Source organism: Entelurus aequoreus, unplaced genomic scaffold (genome assembly GCF_033978785.1).
Source record: "Entelurus aequoreus isolate RoL-2023_Sb unplaced genomic scaffold, RoL_Eaeq_v1.1 HiC_scaffold_97, whole genome shotgun sequence".
Lineage (NCBI taxonomy): Eukaryota > Metazoa > Chordata > Actinopteri > Syngnathiformes > Syngnathidae > Entelurus > Entelurus aequoreus.
The window spans coordinates 70,001-97,500 of NW_026908029.1; the positions used below are offsets into that span (position 1 = coordinate 70,001).

General features: G+C 41.7%; 1 protein-coding gene across 4 annotated transcripts in view; it reads right to left on the reverse strand.

The window, feature by feature from the left end:
• Positions 1-27,500, reverse strand: part of LOC133645450 (DENN domain-containing protein 2D-like) — a 93,219-nt gene that overhangs the window by 21,280 nt on the left and 44,439 nt on the right. The gene's annotated exons all lie outside the window — the stretch shown is intronic.

Sequence of the window (27,500 nt, forward strand, 5' to 3'; positions counted from 1 at the left end):
GTAGAATAATGGTTAGGAAATGACCACATGTCAAAGGTCAAAACAACACAAGCTGACATTGATGCAAGGTTGTCATAAAGCATGTTGTTTCAATGTTAGCTTTGTTAGCATGTTGTTTCAATGTTAGCTTTGTGTTGTAGAATAATGGTTAGGAAATGACCACATGTCAAAGGTCAAAACAACACAAGCTGACATTGATGCAAGGTTGTTAGAAAGCATGTTGTTTCAATGTTAGCTTTGTTAGCATGTTGTTTCAATGTTGTATTTGTGTTGTAGAATAATGGTTAGGAAATGACCACATGTCAAAGGTCAAAACAACAACACAAGCTGACATTGATGCAAGGTTGTCATAAAGCATGTTGTTTCAATGTTGTATTTGTGTTGCTAAACGTCAGGACCTCATTCAACAAGTTCTCAATGTTGTTTTAATGTCTTGTGCCTGCTGGGAAGTTTGGACTTTTCCAAAAATGCGCTACCTTGATGGGATGATACTTTGCTATTGACATGCTACTTATTATTTGACTTGGCCATTTCATCACCTCTAAATGAATTACAACTAATATGCGCATTACAATCAAACAGCTGGTGTGTACTTACAGTATTGGGACTTTTTAGGGCGTAACAAAAGACTTGCAAATGTGACAATAAAACAAGAAATAACTGGACAGCAGTAATCATAATCATCCCATTTTTAAATCTTGCAATAAAAATGACATTTTATTAACAAAAACAATGAATATTTATTAACACACACACAATTACTAATAATTGGTACCGTTAAGAACCGGTATCGATTCCCAGGTAACAGGAATCGGTACCGTATCAATTCAAATGTGAACAGTATCCATCCCTAGTGACAAGAGACTTCAAGGAAAAACTATTTTTGTGTAACAATTTTTTATTTTGCCATTCATTCACAAAGGCAGATTTGACTAACAATGTAGATAACGAGGATTGATATCACAAAAACATTTGATGTACATGCTGTAACATGACATGTTTGCTGTAACCATGTAGTAACATGACATCATGTTTGCTGTAACCATGTAGTAACATGACATCATGTTTGCTGTAACCATGTAGTAACATGACATCATGTTTGCTGTAACCATGTAGTAACATGACATCATGTTTGCTGTAACCATGTAGTAACATGACATCATGTTTGCTGTAACCATGTAGTAACATGACATCATGTTTGCTGTAACCATGTAGTAACATGACATCATGTTTGCTGTAACCATGTAGTAACATGACATCATGTTTGCTGTAACCATGTAGTAACATGACATCATGTTTGCTGTAACCATGTAGTAACATGACATCATGTTTGCTGTAACCATGTAGTAACATGACATCATGTTTGCTGTGACCATGTAGTAACATGACATCATGTTTGCTGTAACCATGTAGTAACATGACATCATGTTTGCTGTAACCATGTAGTAACATGACATCATGTTTGCTGTGACCATGTAGTAACATGACATCATGTTTGCTGTAACCATGTAGTAACATGACATCATGTTATATTTACAGTATTCCTTTACCGAGCACATAGCAGGGCTTGGCTGACATAAGTCTTTTATATCGCTCCATATTGATACTTGTTCTATTTTTTTGACCTATGGAAAGTAAGAACCAGGAGAAAAATGTATGAAATGTTAACATTTCTATTTGAAATGTAACTTCCTGTGATGATAATCCCTCAGCTGTCAAGGCAGAAAGGAAATGTCAACACAGGCATGGAAAACACTCAGACATTGTCAACAAAATTGAACACTTAACAATAATCTTGCCTTGCATCATTTACACACCACATTGGTGTGACTACGGTCCTTTTGGAAACACTCAGACATAATCTTGCCTTGCATCATTTACACACCACATTGGTGTGACTACGGTCCTTTTGGAAACACTCAGACATAATCTTACCTTGCATCATTTACACACCACATTGGTGTGACTACGGTCCTTTTGGAAACACTCAGACATAATCTTGCCTTGCATCATTTACACACCACATTGGTGTGACTACGGTCCTTTTGGAAACACTCAGACATAATCTTACCTTGCATCATTTACACACCACATTGGTGTGACTACGGTCCTTTTGGAAACACTCAGACATAATCTTGCCTTGCATCATTTACACACCACATTGGTGTGACTACGGTCCTTTTGGAAACACTCAGACATAATCTTACCTTGCATCATTTACACACCACATTGGTGTGACTACGGTCCTTTTGGAAACACTCAGACATAATCTTGCCTTGCATCATTTACACACCACATTGGTGTGACTACGGTCCTTTTGGAAACACTCAGACATAATCTTGCCTTGCATCATTTACACACCACATTGGTGTGACTACGGTCTTTTTGGAAACACTCTGACATAATCTTGCCTTGCATCATTTACACACCACATTGGTGTGACTACGGTCCTTTTGGAAACACTCAGACATAATCTTACCTTGCATCATTTACACACCACATTGGTGTGACTACGGTCCTTTTGGAAACACTCAGACATAATCTTGCCTTGCATCATTTACACACCACATTGGTGTGACTACGGTCCTTTTGGAAACACTCAGACATAATCTTACCTTGCATCATTTACACACCACATTGGTGTGACTACGGTCCTTTTGGAAACACTCAGACATAATCTTACCTTGCATCATTTACACACCACATTGGTGTGACTACGGTCCTTTTGGAAACACTCAGACATAATCTTACCTTGCATCATTTACACACCACATTGGTGTGACTACGGTCCTTTTGGAAACACTCAGACATAATCTTACCTTGCATCATTTACACACCACATTGGTGTGACTACGGTCCTTTTGGAAACACTCAGACATAATCTTGCCTTGCATCATTTACACACCACATTGGTGTGACTACGGTCCTTTTGGAAACACTCAGACATAATCTTGCCTTGCATCATTTACACACCACATTGGTGTGACTACGGTCCTTTTGGAAACATCCACAAAGCTGTCCTCTTTTATCCACAGTTTCTTCATGTTGACTTTTGTCTTGTCACTCCATGCAAAGAATCAACCAAAGGTGATAGTTGATACTGTTACCTGATTGGCTGTGATCAGTGATCACTTCCTGCCTTGCTCACTTACCAGGAAGCGAGTGCCTTTGTTCGTGCAACCAACCTTGCTTCCATACTTCAAGTTTCTTCCAGCGAAAAAAAAGATTGAATGTTTGATCCAACGCATTTTTAGATGTAGCAGAAATGATCTGTGATGCACTTCAGCCACTTTGTAGCTATATTTACTTAGCCAGTAGAGAAAGAGAGGTGTATCTTCATTTGCTGGCTATTCAAAAACAAGCGGCCAGGAAAATAATGGCAGTGAGAGCGTAGCTCCGCCACCACAAGCCCAGGTAGTGTGTATTACCACAGCGTGCAAAAAAGCTCCAGAAGCATGCAAGCTAACCTTTATCACTTCCAGAAGTGCGAAGAAAATACATCTTACAGTAAAGACACTTTTATGTTTCTGGCAACACTTTGCACAACAACTACTTTTTAGTGCACCTCTTTTTTGTACAAACAACAACTACTTTTTAGTGCACCTCTTTTTTGTACAAACAACAACTACTTTTTAGTGCACCTCTTTTTTGTACAAACAACAACTACTTTTTAGTGCACCTCTTTTTTGTACAAACAACAACTACTTTTTAGTGCACCTCTTTTTTGTACAAACAACTACTTTTTAGTGCACCTCTTTTTTGTACAAACAACTACTTTTTAGTGCACCTCTTTTTTGTACAAACAACTACTTTTTAGTGCACCTCTTTTTTGTACAAACAACTACTTTTTAGTGCACCTCTTTTTAATAGCACCTTGTAGAAAGAACAACAACTCTATTTAACCATTTTGCTTATTGTTTTGGTTGTGTATATTTGAGGCCCCCATCCCCTCCTGAGCAGAGACAGAACCTATTTTTTAATTCAATTGCAACATTTTGCTTACAGACAGTATATTTTATGTGTTTGTTTTATTCAACTTGGTATTTAAGAGTTGACATTTCAACGACAATGTGAGAATAAAGGAGGAATAATGGCATTTGAAATGGTATACCTCGTTGTTATTATGTATTGTCATTATAAACCTGCTTCATTTGCTCTCCAAAAAATAATCAGCAATATTTTGTAGGTCAATGTATCATCCAGCAAAATGTGTAATCGGCCCGAGCCTACCCACAGACAACTTTCACAATGTTTTTAAATGAAAAATGTGCTAATTAAATCAAGCAAATCTTATATAGTCAGTCATATCTTCCATCCATGATATTATTGCCTTGAAGAAAAGGATTGTACAAACCCCGTTTCCATATGAGTTGGGAAATGGTGTTAGATGTAAATATAAACGGAATACAATAATTTGCTAATCCTTTTCAAGCCATATTCAGTTGAATATGCTACAAAGACAACATATTTCATGTTCAAACTCATAAACTTGATTTTGCAAATAATCATTAAGTTATAATTTCATGTCTGCAACACGTGCCAAAGTAGTTGGGAAAGGGCATGTTCACCACTGTGTTACATGGCCTTTCCTTTGAACAACACTCAGTAAAGGTTTGGGAAGTGAGGAGACACATTTTTGAAGTGGAATTCTTTCCCATTCTTGCTTGATGTACAGCTTAAGTTGTTCAACAGTCCGGGGGTCTCCCTTCTGCTATTGCAGGTGCCACACATTTTCAATGTCTGGACTACAGGCAGGCCAGTCTAGTACCCGCACTCTTTTACTATGAAGCCACGTTGATGTAACACCTGGCTTGGCATTGTCTTGCTGAAATAAGCAGGGGCGTCCATGGTAACAACATATGTTGCTCCAAAAGCTGTATGTACCTTTCAGCATTAATGGTGCCTTCACAGATGTGTAAGTTACCCATGTCTTGACCACTAATACACCCCCATACCATCACACATGCTGCCTTCTACACTTTCACCCTAGAACATGTCTTGACCACTAATACACCCCCATACATCACACATGCTGCCTTCTACACTTTCACCCTAGAACATGTCTTGACCACTAATACACCCCCATACCATCACACATGCTGCCTTCTACACTTTCACCCTAGAACATGTCTTGACCACTAATACACCCCCATACCATCACACATGCTGCCTTCTACACTTTCACCCTAGAACATGTCTTCACCACTAATACACCCCCATACCATCACACATGCTGCCTTCTACACTTTCACCCTAGTACATGTCTTGACCACTAATACACCCCCATACCATCACACATGCTGCCTTCTACACTTTCACCCTAGAACATGTCTTGACCACTAATACACCCCCATACCATCACACATGCTGCCTTCTACACTTTCACCCTAGAACATGTCTTGACCACTAATACACCCCCATACCATCACACATGCTGCCTCTTACACTTTCACCCTAGAACATGTCTTGACCACTGATACACCCCCATACCATCACACATGCTGCCTTCTACACTTTCACCCTAGAACATGTCTTGACCACTAATACACCCCCATACCATCACACATGCTGCCTTTTACACTTTCACCCTAGAACATGTCTTGTCCACTAATACACCCCCATACCATCACACATGCTGCCTTCTACACTTTCACCCTAGAACATGTCTTGACCACTAATACACCCCCATACCATCACACATGCTGCCTTCTACACTTTCACCTAGAACATGTCTTGACCACTAATACACCCCCATACCATCACACATGCTGCCTTCTACACTTTCACCCTAGAACATGTCTTGACCACTAATACACCCCATACCATCACACATGCTGCCTTCTACACTTTCACCCTAGAACATGTCTTGACCACTAATACACCCCCATACCATCACACATGCTGCCTTCTACACTTTCACCCTAGAACATGTCTTCACCACTAATACACCCCCATACCATCACACATGCTGCCTTCTACACTTTCACCCTAGAACATGTCTTGACCACTAATACACCCCCATACCATCACACATGCTGCCTCTTACACTTTCACCCTAGAACATGTCTTGACCACTGATACACCCCCATACCATCACACATGCTGCCTTCTACACTTTCACCCTAGAACATGTCTTGACCACTAATACACCCCCATACCATCACACATGCTGCCTTTTACACTTTCACCCTAGAACATGTCTTGTCCACTAATACACCCCCATACCATCACACATGCTGCCTTCTACACTTTCACCCTAGAACATGTCTTGACCACTAATACACCCCCATACCATCACACATGCTGCCTTCTACACTTTCACCCTAGAACATGTCTTGACCACTAATACACCCCCATACCATCACACATGCTGCCTTTTACACTTTCACCCTAGAACATGTCTTCACCACTAATACACCCCCATACCATCACACATGCTGCCTTCTACACTTTCACCCTAGAACATGTCTTGACCACTAATACACCCCCATACCATCACACATGCTGCCTTCTACACTTTCACCCTAGAACATGTCTTGACCACTAATACACCCCCATACCATCACACATGCTGCCTTTTACACTTTCACCCTAGAACATGACCACTAATACACCCCCATACCATCACACATGCTGCCTTTTACACTTTCACCCTAGAACATGTCTTGTCCACTAATACACCCCCATACCATCACACATGCTGCCTTCTACACTTTCACCCTAGAACATGTCTTCACCACTAATACACCCCCATACCATCACACATGCTGCCTTCTACACTTTCACCCTAGAACATGTCTTGACCACTAATACACCCCCATACCATCACACATGCTGCCTCTTACACTTTCACCCTAGAACATGTCTTGACCACTAATACACCCCCATACCATCACACATGCTGCCTTCTACACTTTCACCCTAGAACATGTCTTGACCACTAATACACCCCCATACCATCACACATGCTGCCTTTTGACACTTTCACCCTAGAACATGTCTTGTCCACTAATACACCCCCATACCATCACACATGCTGCCTTTTACACTTTCACCCTAGAACATGTCTTCACCACTAATACACCCCCATACCATCACACATGCTGCCTTCTACACTTTCACCCTAGAACATGTCTTGACCACTAATACACCCCCATACCATCACACATGCTGCCTTCTACACTTTCACCCTAGAACATGTCTTGACCACTAATACACCCCCATACCATCACACATGCTGCCTTTTACACTTTCACCCTAGAACATGTCTTGTCCACTAATACACCCCCATACCATCACACATGCTGCCTTTTACACTTTCACCCTAGAACATGTCTTCACCACTAATACACCCCCATACCATCACACATGCTGCCTTCTACACTTTCACCTAGAACATGTCTTCACCACTAATACACCCCCATACCATCACACATGCTGCCTTCTACACTTTCACCCTAGAACATGTCTTGACCACTAATACACCCCCATACCATCACACATGCTGCCTTCTACACTTTCACCCTAGAACATGTCTTGACCACTAATACACCCCCATACCATCACACATGCTGCTTTCTACACTTTCACCTAGAACATGTCTGACCACTAATACACCCCCATACCATCACACATGCTGCCTTCTACACTTTCACCCTAGAACATGTCTTGACCACTAATACACCCCCATACCATCACACATGCTGCCTCTTACACTTTCACCCTAGAACATGTCTTGACCACTAATACACCCCCATACCATCACACATGCTGCCTTCTACACTTTCACCCTAGAACATGTCTTGACCACTAATACACCCCCATACCATCACACATGCTGCCTTTTACACTTTCACCCTAGAACATGTCTTGTCCACTAATACACCCCCATACCATCACACATGCTGCCTTCTACACTTTCACCCTAGAACATGTCTTGACCACTAATACACCCCCATACCATCACACATGCTGCCTTCTACACTTTCACTCTAGAACATGTCTTGACCACTAATACACCCCCATACCATCACACATGCTGCCTCTTACACTTTCACCCTAGAACAGGGTTCGAGAAAGTTTACGTTCACGCCGTGATCCCTGCAAGTAACCGCGCTGCTCTACTCCATGGCAACGCGGCGAAACAAAAAACTTTCAACTCGGGTACCCTCCCGTTCTGGCGTCCAGGGGCAGTCTGGGCGGAGATCTGGTAGCAACACTGCTGCCGGTCTCCAACCAAGAATACTGCAACTGAACGTTGAAGGGCTCACAGATGCCAAAACATCCGTCATCGAGCACATGGCCCACACCACCCAAGCCATGGTCATCCTCCTTCAGGAAACCCACCGCCCAACAGCGGACAAGCTAGCGATCACCAACTTCACGCTAGCTGGGTCAATCCTGAGCAAGAAGCATGGCCTTGCCATGTTTGTCCACAACGATCTGAGCTGGACCCTCGCCGATCGATCACCGGACAACTCCGAGATCGAGTGGCTGCGAGTGGACGTTGGCGACATCAAAATTGTCAACGTCTACAAACCACCACCCTCACAACTCACGCCAGTGTCACTGCCAGTGCTTGAACCACCGTGTGTATATGCTGGTGATTTCAACTGCCGGCATACACGGTGGGGATACAGTACCACCTCACCGAGCGGGGAAACTCTTTCTGACTGGGCAGAGCGCAACTCGCTCAACCTTCTCTACAACCCGAAGGGCCCAGCCAGCTTTCACTCCGCTCGGCATAACACTGACACGAACCCTGACCTGGCTTTCGTGAGTGTCGGTGTGGACACCCAGCTCCCCGACAGACGTGTTCTAGGAATGTTCCCCAGGTCGCAACACCGACCGTCGCTGATATCGGTGCCCGACCTCGTGACAACAGTTCCGAGCGGACCGATGAAGCGATGGAACTTCCGGAAGGCCAATTGGAAACTCTATCGCCTCCATACCAACAAGTCCACACGGTGTCTCCCACCACCAGACACACCCAACGTGGACGAGGCATACCAGGACTTCTGTAGGGCACTAACATCTGCGGCCAAAAAAGCCATCCCACGCGGCCGGCGTAAGAACTACAAACCATGCTGGGATGGCGAGTGCGAGACCCTCTACAGCGCCTTCCTCCGGGCTCCCTATGGCCCGGAGGCTAACAATTCAGCCACTGCCCTTCTTTCCACTCTTGGAAGGAAGAGGCACCAGCGCTGGAAAGAGGCAGTCCACTCCATCGACTTCTCGCACACTAGCCGTATCGCGTGGAGCACTTTGAACAACTTGACTGGTAGGTCTGAGCGCGCACCCCGAACATACCCCGTTACCGCAAATGCTATTGCAGCACAGGTTGTGAAAAACGGGGCATATACCGGGATAAATCGAGATTTTTCCCGGGCGGTGCGCCAGGAAACTGCAGACCTCTGGAGGACAACAACATCTAGCGAGTGTAACATCTCCGGTGAGTTTTCACCGGAGGAGTTCACAGCTGCCCTCCAGTATACCAAACCAGGCAAGTCTGCTGGGCCTGACAACATCTGCCCAGAACTCGTGCTCCACGCTGCCCCTGCAATGAAGTCCTGGCTGAGAGTTTTCCTGTCTTCTTGCCTGCGCCAACTCCGGATCCCCAGGATTTGGAGAAGGGCCACTGTTGTCGCTATCCCCAAGCCGAACAAGCCAAAGGATGACGTAACGAGCTACAGACCAATCTCGTTGCTCTGCGTCCCCTTTAAAGTCCTCGAGCGCCTGATTCACGCCCGTGTCGAGCCCATCATAGACCCCCACCTCCCCCGGGAGCAGGCGGGTTTTCGACGTGGGAAGTCCAGGTCGCCCTCCTTACCCAGGACATCGAGGACTGCTTTGAGGCGAAAAAGAAGGCCGGTGCCGTCTTCATAGACCTGACTGCTGCCTATGACACAGTCTGGCACCGCGGCCTCACCTGCAAACTTCTCCGCCTGCTTCCAGACAGGCACATGGTCAAAATGATCATGGAGCTTGTCTGGAACCGCAGCTTTACTCTCACCACCAGTAACGGAGATAAAAGCAGGTTGCGGCGCCTGAAAAATGGCGTCCCCCAGGGATCTGTCCTGGCTCCCCTCCTGTATAACATCTATACATACGACCTGCCTGCCACAGTCTCACGGAGGTTCGCATACGCAGACGATCTCGCGCTGCTGCACTCCGACAGGGACTGGCAGGCCTTGGAGGGAACTCTAAGCCAGGACATGGAGACTTTAGTGGCTTACCTCCATAACTGGAGATTGAAGCTCAGCGAATCCAAGACGGTGACACAAGCTTTCCACCTATACAATTGGGAAGCGGATCGTGAGATCAGGTTCGAGGTGCGGAAGCCGGATGGGGCTTCCCTTACCCTATGCCGGCCTCGTCCTACACCTGAAGACCCTCGCCCTGACCCTAAATACCTTGGGGTCACCCTGGACAGGTCGCTCACTTTCCGTAAACACCTCTTGGCAACACGCAAGAAACTCAACACCCGCGTCTCACTGCTGAGACGGTTGGTCGGGTCCGGTTGGGGTGCCGGGGCAAGAACTCTGCGAACAGCAGCACTTGCCCTGGTCTACTCAACTGCTGAGTACTGCGCACCTGTCTGGGCGCGCAGTGCTCACACTAAACAACTTGATGTCCCGATCAACGAAGCCTTGCGTGTTATCACTGGATGCCTGCGCCCCACCCCTGTGGAGCTACTGCCCATCTTAGCAGGCATCCAACCCGCTGAGCTTCGTCGCCAAGGTGCTGTAGCAACTCTGGCGGGCCGGGCAAACATGGATGAGAACCACCTGCTCCATGAAAGGCTCACACTCTCCTCAGAGCCAACGCCCCGCCTCCCCTCCAGAGACCCACTGGTACCAGCCGCCCTGAAGCTCCTGCAGCAATGCAGTGACAACAACATCAGGGCGGCTCACTGGGCGAATCACAAATGGAGCACGGACCTGGAGCATACCATCTCCTCCAGACTCCGTGACTTCATACCTGACACCGGCTCAATACCAGGCCTCTCACTACCACGAGTGGCCTAGGTGAGGCTTAACCGCCTCCGAACTGGTGTCGGTCGCTTTCGCTCAAACATGTTCCAGTGGGGCTTAGCACCTAACGCGACGTGTGAGTGTGGCGCGGAGGAGCAGACTGCCGACCACGTGATCCTGCGTTGCCCGATTTATCGTGCTCCTAATGGTTTGCGTGGCCTAGCGGACCTGGATGACTGCTCGGTGACCTGGCTCACTTCTGTGTGTCCTGACATATGAACGGGAGGGCCCCCCGGGCCTGGGGTGGTAAAAGGCATAGACCCTCGGCCTCAGGTCCGGGTGCCGGAAAACAGCTGCCGATACGATGATGATGACCCTAGAACATGTCTTGACCACTAATACACCCCCATACCATCACACATGCTGCTTCTACACTTTCACCCTAGAACATGTCTTGACCACTAATACACCCCCATACCATCACACATGCTGCCTTTTACACTTTCACCCTAGAACATGTCTTGTCCACTAATACACCCCCATACCATCACACATGCTGCCTTTTACACTTTCACCCTAGAACATGTCTTGTCCACTAATACACCCCCATACCATCACACATGCTGCCTTTTACACTTTCACCCTAGAACATGTCTTCACCACTAATACACCCCCATACCATCACACATGCTGCCTTCTACACTTTCACCCTAGAACATGTCTTGACCACTAATACACCCCCATACCATCACACATGCTGCCTTCTACACTTTCACCCTAGAACATTTCTTGACCACTATACACCCCCATACCATCACACATGCTGCCTTCTACACTTTCACCCTAGAACATGTCTTGACCACTAATACACCCCCATACCATCACACATGCTGCCTTCTACACTTTCACCCTAGAACATGCCTTGACCACTAATACACCCCCATACCATCACACATGCTGCCTTCTACACTTTCACCCTAGAACATGTCTTGACCACTAATACACCCCCATACCATCACACATGCTGCCTTCTACACTTTCACCCTAGAACATGTCTTGACCACTAATACACCCCCATACCATCACACATGCTGCCTTTTACACTTTCACCCTAGAACATGTCTTGACCACTAATACACCCCCATACCATCACACATGCTGCCTTCTACACTTTCACCCTAGAACATGTCTTGACCACTAATACACCCCCATACCATCACACATGCTGCCTTTTACACTTTCACCCTAGAACATGTCTTGACCACTAATACACCCCATACCATCACACATGCTGCCTTTTACACTTTCACCCTAGAACATGTCTTGACCACTAATACACCCCCATACCATCACACATGCTGCCTTTTACACTTTCACCCTAGAACATGTCTTGACCACTAATACACCCCCATACCATCACACATGCTGCCTTTTACACTTTCACCCTAGAACATGTCTTGACCACTAATACACCCCCATACCATCACACATGCTGCCTTTTACACTTTCACCCTAGAACATGTCTTGACCACTAATACACCCCCATACCATCACACATGCTGCCTTTTACAATCCGGATGGTTCTTTTCCTCTTTGGTCCGGAGGACACGACGTCCACAGTTTCCAAAAACAATTTGAAATGTGGACTCGTCAGACCACAGAACACTTTTCCACTTTGTATCAGTCCATCTTAGATGAGCTCAGGCCAGCGAAGCCGACGGCGTTTCTGGGTGTTGTTGATAAACGGTTTTCGCCTTGCATAGGAGAGTTTTAACTTGCACTTACCAGATGTAGCGACCAACTGTAGTTACTGACAGTGGCTTTCTGAAGTGTTCCATGTGGTGATATCCTTTACACACTGATGTGGCTTGTTGATGCAGTACAGCCTGAGGGATGGAAGGTCACAGGCTTAGCTGCTTACCTGCAGTGATTTCTCCACATTCTCTGAACCCTTTGATGATATTACGGAGCGTAGATGGTGAAATCCCTCAATTCCTTGCAATAGCTGCTTGAGAAAGGTTGTTCTTAAACTGTTCAACAATTTGCTCAGGCATTTGTTGACAAAGTGGTGACCCTCGCCCCATCCTTGTTTGTGAATGACTGAGCATTTCATGGAATCTACTTTTATACCCAATCATGGCACCCACCTGTTCCCAATTAGCCTGCACACCTGTGGGATGTTCCAAATAAGTGTTTGATGAGCATTCCTCAACTTTATCAGTATTTATTGCCACCTTTCCCAACTTCTTTGTCACGTGTTGCTGACATCAAATTATAAAGTTAATGATTATTTGCAAAAAAAAAAAAGTTTATGAGTTTGAACATGAAATATGTTGTCTTTGTAGCATATTCAACTGAATATTCCGTTCATATTTACATCTAACACCATTTCCCAACTCATATGTAAACTGAGTTTGTACTTCCTAAAGAGTTTCATAAGTAATATCAGATAAGAATTGTCCTTCATGACCACACCTGTCCTTTTCACACATACAACAACTAGCAAAACCTGTTTTTCCTGTTTGTCTGTGACTGCAAGCAACGAGACAGAGGCCGTTGAGTAAAATACCCCAAAAAAGGTAGTTCCTGGCATGTTGAATGGGGGGGGGGGGGGGGGGGGGGGCAGTTGGCCTGTGGCTTTACCTAATTCAACCAAAGTCCGCTGTCACACTCAGGTGAGCAGAAGGAAATGGATACACCAAACAACATTTTCTAACCTTTGACTAAATACATTTGTTGTGTTTTTTTATTTTATTTTATTAAATCAACATAGAAAAAACACAAGATAGATACACTTTCAACTAGTGCATCAACCCCAACAACCTCCCTTCCCCACTCACACAAAGGGGTTGTTTCTTTGTGCTGCCAATATTCTGCTTCCCACAACACGTCTGCAAGGGCCACAGTCTACAAGGGCCACGGTCTGCAAGGGCCACGGTCTGCAAGGGCCACGGTCTGCAAGGGCCACGGTCTGCAAGGGCCACAGTCTGCAAGGGCCACAGTCTGCAAGGGCCACGGTCTGCAAGGGCCACGGTCTGCAAGGGCCACGGTCTGCAAGGGCCACGGTCTGCAAGGGCCACAGTCTGCAAGGGCCACAGTCTGCAAGGGCCACGGTCTGCAAGGGCCACAGTCTGCAAGGGCCACAGTCTGCAAGGGCCACAGTCTGCAAGGGCCACAGTCTGCAAGGGCCACGGTCCCTGAAGCACACATGGTTGTATGTGTTGCTGCTCCACTAACATTTTCATTCATTACGATTTTTCATGTCATTATTTTACTTTCTTTTTTATCCAAGAAAATGTTTATTTATTTATCTTATTTTATTTTATTTAAAAAAAAAAGGACCCTATCTCCACCAGACCAGGTTGTAAATGAAACAAGATTTGTTTAAAGTGTTTTTAAAAGCAGGTCCAGTCCAGATAATGTCCAACACACACCTTCATTCATGTACAATGTCCAACACACACCTTCATTCATGTACAATGTCCAACACACACCTTCATTCATGTACAATGTCCAACACACACCTTCATTCATGTACAATGTCCAACACACACCTTCATTCATGTACAATGTCCAACACACACCTTCATTCATGTACAATGTCCAACACACACCTTCATTCATGTACAATGTCCAACACACACCTTCATTCATGTACAATGTCCAACACACACCTTCATTCATGTACAATGTCCAACACACACCTTCATTCATGTACAATGTCCAACACACACCTTCATTCATGTACAATGTCCAACACACACCTTCATTCATGTACAATGTCCAACACACACCTTCATTCATGTACAATGTCCAACACACACCTTCATTCATGTACAATGTCCAACACACACCTTCATTCATGTACAATGTCCAACACACACCTTCATTCATGTACAATGTCCAACACACACCTTCATTCATGTACAATGTCCAACACACACCTTCATTCATGTACAATGTCCAACACACACCTTCATTCATGTACAATGTCCAACACACACCTTCATTCATGTACAATGTCCAACACACACCTTCATTCATGTACAATGGAACTCAACAACAGATTGCATAACATTTGCATTTTCAGAAAAAGCATTTATGTACAGTCCAGATGATGTCCAGGTCACTCAAATGAGGGAACACAACAACAGACTGCATATAATCTATAAACATAATTTGCATATAATCTATAAACATAATTTGCATATAATCTATAAACATAATTTGCATATAATCTATAAACATAATTACACTTTCAAAATAAGCCTTTGAGGACTTCTCACCTTTTTTTATGTTTTTTGGCATCATTATCATTTTCAACCATGTAACTTTCTAAAGTTAGAAAATACTGAATAAATGTTTTAAAGAAAGTAATACTAAGTAAATTTCTGTTTTTAGCCTTAAAAATAAATCTTTTACCGAGTACTATAATTAAATTGATTAAATCATGATTGTCAATCAACTCTCCTAAAATAACACAAACCACATCAACCTTCATAAACAAACCTTAAATCCTTAAACACATTTTTTGAACTTCCACCCAAAAGGAAGACACAATATGACAAAAGGAAGACACAATATGACAAAAGGAAGACACAATATGACAAAAGGAAGACACAATATGACAAAAGGAAGACACAATATGACAAAACAATATGACAAAAGTAAGACACAATATGACAAAACAAAGACACAATATGACAAAAGGAAGACACAATATGACAAAACAAAGACACAATATGACAAAGGAAGACACAATATGACAAAACAAAGACACAATATGACAAAAGGAAGACACAATATGACAAAACAAAGACACAATATGACAAAAGGAAGACACAATATGACAAAAGGAAGACACAATATGACAAAACAAAGACACAATATGACAAAAGGAAGACACAATATGACAAAAGGAAGACACAATATGACAAAAGGAAGACACAATATGACAAAACGAAGACACAATATGACAAAAGGAAGACACAATATGACAAAAGGAAGACACAATATGACAAAAGGAAGACACAATATGACAAAAGGAAGACACAATATGGACAAAAGGAAGACACAATATGACAAAAGGAAGACACAATATGACAAAAGGAAGACACAATATGACAAAAGGAAGACACAATATGACAAAAGGAAGACACAATATGACAAAACAAAGACACAATATGACAAAAGGAAGACACAATATGACAAAAGGAAGACACAATATGACAAAACAAAGACACAATATGACAAAAGGAAGACACATTATGACAAAAGGAAGACACAATATGACAAAACAAAGACACAATATGACAAAAGGAAGACACAATATGACAAAAGGAAGACACAATATGACAAAAGGAAGACACAATATGACAAAAGGAAGACACAATATGACAAAAGGAAGACACAATATGACAAAAGGAAGACACAATATGACAAAACAAAGACACAATATGACAAAAGGAAGACACAATATGACAAAACAAAGACACAATATGACAAAAGGAAGACACAATATGACAAAAGGAAGACACAATATGACAAAAGGAAGACACAATATGACAAAAGGAAGACACAATATGACAAAATAAAGACACAATATGACAAAACAAAGACACAATATGACAAAAGGAAGACACAATATGACAAAACAAAGACACAATATGACAAAACAAAGACACAATATGACAAAACAAAGACACAATATGACAAAAGGAAGACACAATATGACAAAACAAAGACACAATATGACAAAACAAAGACACAATATGACAAAACAAAGACACAATATGACAAAACGAAGACACAATATGACAAAACAAAGACACAATATGACAAAACAAAGACACAATATGACAAAACAAAGACACAATATGACAATATTAAAACAAAAGCAGGGTGGATTCAGGCTCCTGACAACAAAATCATCTGATTGTGTCATATTCCATCATTGTAACATTTTCCCTGTGGGTAAGAAGTTATAAATAATTTTAATTAGAAAATAACGATGTTGCACATGGATAGTAGTTTTATAGATTAGTTTGAATATGGTATCCCACGGCAACGGGCAGTCAAAAAAGTCCTCCCATTTTCCATATGTGTTGTATGAGGCAGCCTTCAAAGACTTCTTTATTAAATAGAAATTATATATTTTTCTATTTATTTTAGTTCCTTTTTGCCAACTAGAATTTTTTATTAGAGGTTTACAAACTAATAATTTAGTAGTTCCATAATTAATTATTTGTTTCCATCTTTTCCTAATGACTCCAGTTAGTTGATGAAAAGAAAAGCTTGAGCAAGCATCACCACACATAGTTGTACATTCATCATACTGTATCATCTTACCATTCTCATTGATGATATCATCACCACACATAGTTGTACATTCATCATACTGTATCATCTTACCATTCTCATTGATGATATCATCACCACACATAGTTGTACATTCATCATACTGTATCATCTTACCATTCTCATTGATGATATCATCACCACACATAGTTGTACATTCATCATACTGTATCATCTTACCATTCTCATTGATGATATCATCACCACACATAGTTGTACATTCATCATACTGTATCATCTTACCATTCTCATTGATGATATCATCACCACACATAGTTGTACATTCATCATACTGTATCATCTTACCATTCTCATTGATGATATCATCACCACACATAGTTGTACATTCATCATACTGTATCATCTTACCATTCTCATTGATGATATCATCACCACACATAGTTGTACATTCATCATACTGTATCATCTTACCATTCTCATTGATGATATCATCACCACACATAGTTGTACATTCATCATACTGTATCATCTTACCATTCTCATTGATGATATCATCACCACACATAGTTGTACATTCATCATACTGTATCATCTTACCATTCTCATTGATGATATCATCACCACACATAGTTGTACATTCATCATACTGTATCATCTTACCATTCTCATTGATGATATCATCACCACACGTAGTTGTACATTCATCATACTGTATCATCTTACCATTCTCATTGATGATATCATCACCACACATAGTTGTACATTCATCATACTGTATCATCTTACCATTCTCATTGATGATATCATCACCACACATAGTTGTACATTCATCATACTGTATCATCTTACCATTCTCATTGATGATATCATCACCACACATAGTTGTACATTCATCATACTGTATCATCTTACCATTCTCATTGATGATATCATCACCACACGTAGTTGTACATTCATCATACTGTATCATCTTACCATTCCCATTGATGATATCATCACCACACATAGTTGTACATTCATCATACTGTATCATCTTACCATTCTCATTGATGATATCATCACCACACATAGTTGTACATTCATCATACTGTATCATCTTACCATTCTCATTGATGATATCATCACCACACGTAGTTGTACATTCATCATACTGTATCATCTTACCATTCTCATTGATGATATCATCACCACACATAGTTGTACATTCATCATACTGTATCATCTTACCATTCTCATTGATGATATCATCACCACACGTAGTTGTACATTCATCATACTTCATAATCTTACTATTCTCATTGATGATATCTTTGACAAATATATCATTCATCATACTGTATCATCTTACCATTCTCATTGATGATATCATTGACAAATATATCATTCATCATACTTCATCATCTTACCATTCTCATTGATGATATCATTGACAAATATATCATTCATCATACTGTATCATCTTACCATTCTCATTGATGATATCATTGACAAAAATGATTCCTCTTTCAAACATATTTTTCCAAAAGAAAGGCTTTCCATCTATTACAATATTAGAGTTCATCCATATTATCTGCTGCAAAATATCGACTCTTTTTTCTGGCACATGAAATTGAAAACACCACCATGAGTGGATTGTTTCCTTTATGAAGCCCGCCATGTTTCATGAGTGGATTGTTTCCTTTATGAAGCCCGCCATGTTTCATGAGTGGATTGTTTCCTTTATGAAGCCCGCCATGTTTCATGAGTGGATTGTTTCCTTTATGAAGCCCGCCATGTTTCATGAGTGGATTGTTTCCTTTATGAAGCCCGCCATGTTTCATGAGTGGATTGTTTCCTTTATGAAGCCCGCCATGTTTCATGAGTGGATTGTTTCCTTTATGAAGCCCGCCATGTTTCATGAGTGGATTGTTTCCTTTATGAAGCCCGCCATGTTTCATGAGTGGATTGTTTCCTTTATGAAGCCCGCCATTTTTCATGAGTGGATTGTTTCCTTTATGAAGCCCGCCATGTTTCATGAGTGGATTGTTTCCTTTATGAAGCCCGCCATGTTTCATGAGTGGATTGTTTCCTTTATGAAGCCCGCCATGTTTCATGAGTGGATTGTTTCCTTTATGAAGCCCGCCATTTTTCATGAGTGGATTGTTTCCTTTATGAAGCCCGCCATGTTTCATGAGTGGATTGTTTCCTTTATGAAGCCCGCCATGTTTCCCAGCAGACTCTCGACATAAGAAACATGGGAGGGCATCACTTGTAAAAAAGGATACAATTTCTTTTGATACAGTGCATGTTTTTTCTTGTGTTTCCCACTGGCTTGAGGCGTTTCAAAGGGAGGTCATTGTATCATTTTCATAATTGGCTATGACACTAAAATAACGTCATGCATATATTTAAAGACACCTTTTTGTTATTAGTATTAACACATTTTTCTTGACACATTCAATCCTTTTGCTGTATTTTTTGATTGTTGTTGCTTATTATCGCAAAACACATTTAATAGAAAGCCATAAAAAGTGTGTTTGATTAACATATGCTTGTCTTTGTGGGAAGAAAGGTGAAGTATGGAAGCAAGGTTGCTTGCATGAACAAAGACACTCGCTCTCTGGTAACCAGGAAGTGATCACTGACCAGTGGGCGTGGCACGCTAACAGCCAATCAGGTGACAGCATTAACTATCACGTTTGGTTGATTCTTTGCATGGAACGAGAAAAGAAAGAAAAAATGAAGAAATTGTGGATAAAGACAAATAGTCACCTGGACAGTGTGGTACTTTTTATCAAACTGACCGTAGTCACACCAATGTGGTGTGTAAATGATTGACCAATGTGGTGTGTAAATGATTGACCAATGTGGTGTGTAAATGATTGACCAATGTGGTGTGTAAATGATTGACCAATGTGGTGTGTAAACGATTGACCAATGTGGTGTGTAAATGATTGACCAATGTGGTGTGTAAATGATTGACCAATGTGGTGTGTAAATGATTGACCAATGTGGTGTGTAAATGATTGACCAATGTGGTGTGTAAATGATTGAGCAATGTGATGTGTAAATGATTGACCAATGTGGTGTGTAAATGATTGAGCAATGTGGTGTGTAAATGATTGAGCAATGTGGTGTGTAAATGATTGACCAATGTGGTGTGTAAATGATTGACCAATGTGGTGTGTAAATGATTGACCAATGTGGTGTGTAAATGATTGACCAATGTGGTATGTAAATGATTGACCAATGTGGTGTGTAAATGATTGACCAATGTGGTATGTAAATGATTGAGCAATGTGGTGTGTAAATGATTGACCAATGTGGTGTGTAAATGATTGACCAATGTGGTGTGTAAATGATTGACCAATGTGGTGTGTAAATGATTGACCAATGTGGTATGTAAATGATTGAGCAATGTGGTGTGTAAATGATTGACCAATGTGGTGTGTAAATGATTGAGCAATGTGGTGTGTAAATGATTGACCAATGTGGTGTGTAAATGATTGACCAATGTGGTGTGTAAATGATTGACCAATGTGGTGTGTAAATGATTGACCAATGTGGTGTGTAAATGATTGACCAATGTGGTATGTAAATGATTGACCAATGTGGTGTGTAAATGATTGACCAATGTGGTATGTAAATGATTGAGCAATGTGGTGTGTAAATGATTGACCAATGTGGTGTGTAAATGATTGACCAATGTGGTGTGTAAATGATTGACCAATGTGGTGTGTAAATGATTGACCAATGTGGTGTGTAAATGATTGACCAATGTGGTGTGTAAATGATTGACCAATGTGGTGTGTAAATGATTGACCAATGTGGTGTGTAAATGATTGACCAATGTGGTGTGTAAATGATTGACCAATGTGGTGTGTAAATGATTGACCAATGTGGTGTGTAAATGATTGAGCAATGTGGTGTGTAAAAGATTGAGCAATGTGATGTGTAAATGATTGACCAATGTGGTGTGTAAATGATTGACCAATGTGGTGTGTAAATGATTGACCAATGTGGTGTGTAAATGATTGAGCAATGTGGTGTGTAAATGATTGACCAATGTGGTGTGTAAATGATTGAGCAATGTGGTGTGTAAATGATGCAAGGCAAGATTATTGACAAGTGTTCAACGTGATTTGACTATTTTGTTGACATTGTTTGAGTGTTTTCCACGCTCGTGTTGACATTTACTTTCTTCCTTGATAGCTGAGGGATTATCATCAGAGGAAAGTTACATTTCAAATAAAAATGTTTACATTTAATATATTTTTCGCCAGGTACTTATTTTAGATAGGTCATAAAAAAAGGTCAATAATTATCGACCGATATAAAACACTTATACTGTGATACAGTTTGAATCTACATCGCCCAGCCCTACTATATGTTTATTTACAAATATTTTTCTGCTTTCCCTGAATGTTGGAATTTAGTTTGGCAGATAGGTAAACATTGCTTTAAACTAAAGTAAAATAAAACTGACAACTCAAGGTTGCTTATTGATAGTCTCCTCAATAATGTTACTGTAAAACCAAGCACACAAAGGAAAGAAGGTGTTATTTATGCCGCCACTTTAATGCTAACATACAATTGACGACTCCATTGACAGGCGACGAAAATGGAAAAACAGAGCAAAGAGGCATAACATAATGAAAAAAAGCTGAAAAATTGAGACTAATAACCAATAAAAACACAAAAAATAAGTTAGTTTTATAACACATTATTGTATACATTAGGGATGTAACAATAGGTAGTATAATGACAAACTACCGTTTTAGATTGATGGTAAACCTGTGATTGATAACATTTTGATCAACTTACAGACCGGTGACACTGCTCATTTACTGGAGAAGCAGGCTAGTGCTAGCTTAGATGCTAACATGAATACAAGAAACATTCATGTATTTCCCCATGAAAAAAATGACCTTCTTCAGTCTAAACTTGTATAAACTGTGTAAGCAACCAAGAGATTGAATGGTGTACATTGAACCCACAAGCTGTGCTCTCTTGGAACAATCCATACTCCAACAGGAAGTCAATTTGCGTGACGTCACATAAACCGGACGTGACACATTTTTTTCTTCATCATTAAAAAAACTAAACAACTTTTATGAATTAAAACGGAAGAAAATAAACACTCAAATAAAAATAATGCCTCTTAAGTAGCCACAATAATATTACATAACATATTTCTTCTGCCAAGAAAGTATATTGTGTGGCTGTTTATCTAATGTATTTCATTTTTCAAATAAAACTTGTTTATAAGAATAGAGGAGCACATTCACCAATACTGTGATAATAATAATAACTGTAATCATTTTGGTGATACTAATGTTCAAATTGTTACATTCCTAGTATATATTTAATATAGTGTGAATTATATTATTCACACATTTTTTAAAATATATTATTCACAAAAATTCACCATTTAATATGAGGAAGTCACGCCACCGAATTATATGACTGAGGTGCACGGTGGCAAAATTGGCCCAGAAAAGTGATCATGCTAATGTTAGCCCGCTAGCACTACAGTGTGAGAGGTGTAGTGTGCATTACTACAGTGTGAGAGGTGTAGTGTGCATTACTACAGTGTGAGAGATGTAGTGTGCATTACTACAGTGTGAGAGATGTAGTGTGCATTACTACAGTGTGAGAGGTGTAGTGTGCATTACTACAGTGTGAGATGTAGTGTGCATTACTACAGTGTGAGAGATGTAGTGTGCATTACTACAGTGTGAGAGGTGTAGTGTGCATTACTACAGTGTGAGAGGTGTAGTGTGCATTACTACAGTGTGAGAGGTGTAGTGTGCATTACTACAGTGTGAGAGATGTAGTGTGCATTACTACAGTGTGAGAGGTGTAGTGTGCATTACTACAGTGTGAGAGGTGTAGTGTGCATTACTACAGTGTGAGAGATGTAGTGTGCATTACTACAGTGTGAGAGGTGTAGTGTGCATTACTACAGTGTGAGAGATGTAGTGTGCATTACTACAGTGTGAGAGGTGTAGTGTGCATTACTACAGTGTGAGAGGTGTAGTGTGCATTACTACAGTGTGAGAGGTGTAGTGTGCATTACTACAGTGTGAGAGGTGTAGTGTGCATTACTACAGTGTGAGAGATGTAGTGTGCATTACTACAGTGTGAGAGGTGTAGTGTGCATTACTACAGTGTGAGAGATGTAGTGTGCATTACTACAGTGTGAGAGGTGTAGTGTGCATTACTACAGTGTGAGAGATGTAGTGTGCATTACTACAGTGTGAGAGGTGTAGTGTGCATTACTACAGTGTGAGAGATGTAGTGTGCATTACTACAGTGTGAGAGATGTAGTGTGCATTACTACAGTGTGAGAGATGTAGTGTGCATTACTACAGTGTGAGAGATGTAGTGTGCATTACTACAGTGTGAGAGGTGTAGTGTGCATTACTACAGTGTGAGAGGTGTAGTGTGCATTACTACAGTGTGAGAGGTGTAGTGTGCATTACTACAGTGTGAGAGGTGTAGTGTGCATTACTACAGTGTGAGAGGTGTAGTGTGCATTACTACAGTGTGAGAGGTGTAGTGTGCATTACTACAGTGTGAGAGATGTAGTGTGCATTACTACAGTGTGAGAGGTGTAGTGTGCATTACTACAGTGTGAGAGATGTAGTGTGCATTACTACAGTGTGAGAGATGTAGTGTGCATTACTACAGTGTGAGAGGTGTAGTGTGCATTACTACAGTGTGAGAGATGTAGTGTGCATTACTACAGTGTGAGAGGTGTAGTGTGCATTACTACAGTGTGAGAGATGTAGTGTGCATTACTACAGTGTGAGAGATGTAGTGTGCATTACTACAGTGTGAGAGATGTAGTGTGCATTACTACAGTGTGAGAGATGTAGTGTGCATTACTACAGTGTGAGAGGTGTAGTGTGCATTACTACAGTGTGAGAGGTGTAGTGTGCATTACTACAGTGTGAGAGGTGTAGTGTGCATTACTACAGTGTGAGAGGTGTAGTGTGCATTACTACAGTGTGAGAGGTGTAGTGTGCATTACTACAGTGTGAGAGGTGTAGTGTGCATTACTACAGTGTGAGAGATGTAGTGTGCATTACTACAGTGTGAGAGATGTAGTGTGCATTACTACAGTGTGAGAGGTGTAGTGTGCATTACTACAGTGTGAGAGATGTAGTGTGCATTACTACAGTGTGAGAGATGTAGTGTGCATTACTACAGTGTGAGAGGTGTAGTGTGCATTACTACAGTGTGAGAGATGTAGTGTGCATTACTACAGTGTGAGAGATGTAGTGTGCATTACTACAGTGTGAGAGATGTAGTGTGCATTACTACAGTGTGAGAGGTGTAGTGTGCATTACTACAGTGTGAGAGGTGTAGTGTGCATTACTACAGTGTGAGAGATGTAGTGTGCATTACTACAGTGTGAGAGGTGTAGTGTGCATTACTACAGTGTGAGAGGTGTAGTGTGCATTACTACAGTGTGAGAGATGTAGTGTGCATTACTACAGTGTGAGAGGTGTAGTGTGCATTACTACAGTGTGAGAGGTGTAGTGTGCATTACTACAGTGTGAGAGATGTAGTGTGCATTACTACAGTGTGAGAAGTGTAGTGTGCATTACTACAGTGTGAGAGGTGTAGTGTGCATTACTACAGTGTGAGAGGTGTAGTGTGCATTACTACAGTGTGAGAGATGTAGTGTGCATTACTACAGTGTGAGAGGTGTAGTGTGCATTACTACAGTGTGAGAGGTGTAGTGTGCATTACTACAGTGTGAGAGGTGTAGTGTGCATTACTACAGTGTGAGAGATGTAGTGTGCATTACTACAGTGTGAGAGATGTAGTGTGCATTACTACAGTGTGAGAGATGTAGTGTGCATTACTACAGTGTGAGAGATGTAGTGTGCATTACTACAGTGTGAGAGATGTAGTGTGCATTACTACAGTGTGAGAGATGTAGTGTGCATTACTACAGTGTGAGAGGTGTAGTGTGCATTACTACAGTGTGAGAGGTGTAGTGTGCATTACTACAGTGTGAGAGGTGTAGTGTGCATTACTACAGTGTGAGAGGTGTAGTGTGCATTACTACAGTGTGAGAGGTGTAGTGTGCATTACTACAGTGTGAGAGGTGTAGTGTGCATTACTACAGTGTGAGAGGTGTAGTGTGCATTACTACAGTGTGAGAGATGTAGTGTGCATTACTACAGTGTGAGAGATGTAGTGTGCATTACTACAGTGTGAGAGGTGTAGTGTGCATTACTACAGTGTGAGAGATGTAGTGTGCATTACTACAGTGTGAGAGATGTAGTGTGCATTACTACAGTGTGAGAGATGTAGTGTGCATTACTACAGTGTGAGAGATGTAGTGTGCATTACTACAGTGTGAGAGGTGTAGTGTGCATTACTACAGTGTGAGAGGTGTAGTGTGCATTACTACAGTGTGAGAGATGTAGTGTGCATTACTACAGTGTGAGAGGTGTAGTGTGCATTACTACAGTGTGAGAGGTGTAGTGTGCATTACTACAGTGTGAGAGATGTAGTGTGCATTACTACAGTGTGAGAGGTGTAGTGTGCATTACTACAGTGTGAGAGGTGTAGTGTGCATTACTACAGTGTGAGAGATGTAGTGTGTATTACTACAGTGTGAGAAGTGTAGTGTGCATTACTACAGTGTGAGAGGTGTAGTGTGCATTACTACAGTGTGAGAGGTGTAGTGTGCATTACTACAGTGTGAGAGATGTAGTGTGCATTACTACAGTGTGAGAGGTGTAGTGTGCATTACTACAGTGTGAGAGGTGTAGTGTGCATTACTACAGTGTGAGAGGTGTAGTGTGCATTACTACAGTGTGAGAGATGTAGTGTGCATTACTACAGTGTGAGAGGTGTAGTGTGCATTACTACAGTGTGAGAGGTGTAGTGTGCATTACTACAGTGTGAGAGGTGTAGTGTGCATTACTACAGTGTGAGAGGTGTAGTGTGCATTACTACAGTGTGAGAGGTGTAGTGTGCATTACTACAGTGTGAGAGGTGTAGTGTGCATTACTACAGTGTGAGAGGTGTAGTGTGCATTACTACAGTGTGAGAGGTGTAGTGTGCATTACTACAGTGTGAGAGGTGTAGTGTGCATTACTACAGTGTGAGAGGTGTAGTGTGCATTACTACAGTGTGAGAGATGTAGTGTGCATTACTACAGTGTGAGAGATGTAGTGTGCATTACTACAGTGTGAGAGATGTAGTGTGCATTACTACAGTGTGAGAGGTGTAGTGTGCATTACTACAGTGTGAGAGGTGTAGTGTGCATTACTACAGTGTGAGAGGTGTAGTGTGCATTACTACAGTGTGAGAGGTGTAGTGTGCATTACTACAGTGTGAGAGGTGTAGTGTGCATTACTACAGTGTGAGAGGTGTAGTGTGCATTACTACAGTGTGAGAGGTGTAGTGTGCATTACTACAGTGTGAGAGGTGTAGTGTGCATTACTACAGTGTGAGAGGTGTAGTGTGCATTACTACAGTGTGAGAGGTGTAGTGTGCATTACTACAGTGTGAGAGATGTAGTGTGCATTACTACAGTGTGAGAGGTGTAGTGTGCATTACTACAGTGTGAGAGGTGTAGTGTGCATTACTACAGTGTGAGAGGTGTAGTGTGCATTACTACAGTGTGAGAGATGTAGTGTGCATTACTACAGTGTGAGAGATGTAGTGTGCATTACTACAGTGTGAGAGGTGTAGTGTGCATTACTACAGTGTGAGAGGTGTAGTGTGCATTACTACAGTGTGAGAGGTGTAGTGTGCATTACTACAGTGTGAGAGGTGTAGTGTGCATTACTACAGTGTGAGAGGTGTAGTGTGCATTACTACAGTGTGAGAGATGTAGTGTGCATTACTACAGTGTGAGAGATGTAGTGTGCATTACTACAGTGTGAGAGGTGTAGTGTGCATTACTACAGTGTGAGAGGTGTAGTGTGCATTACTACAGTGTGAGAGGTGTAGTGTGCATTACTACAGTGTGAGAGGTGTAGTGTGCATTACTACAGTGTGAGAGGTGTAGTGTGCATTACTACAGTGTGAGAGATGTAGTGTGCATTACTACAGTGTGAGAGATGTAGTGTGCATTACTACAGTGTGAGAGGTGTAGTGTGCATTACTACAGTGTGAGAGATGTAGTGTGCATTACTACAGTGTGAGAGATGTAGTGTGCATTACTACAGTGTGAGAGATGTAGTGTGCATTACTACA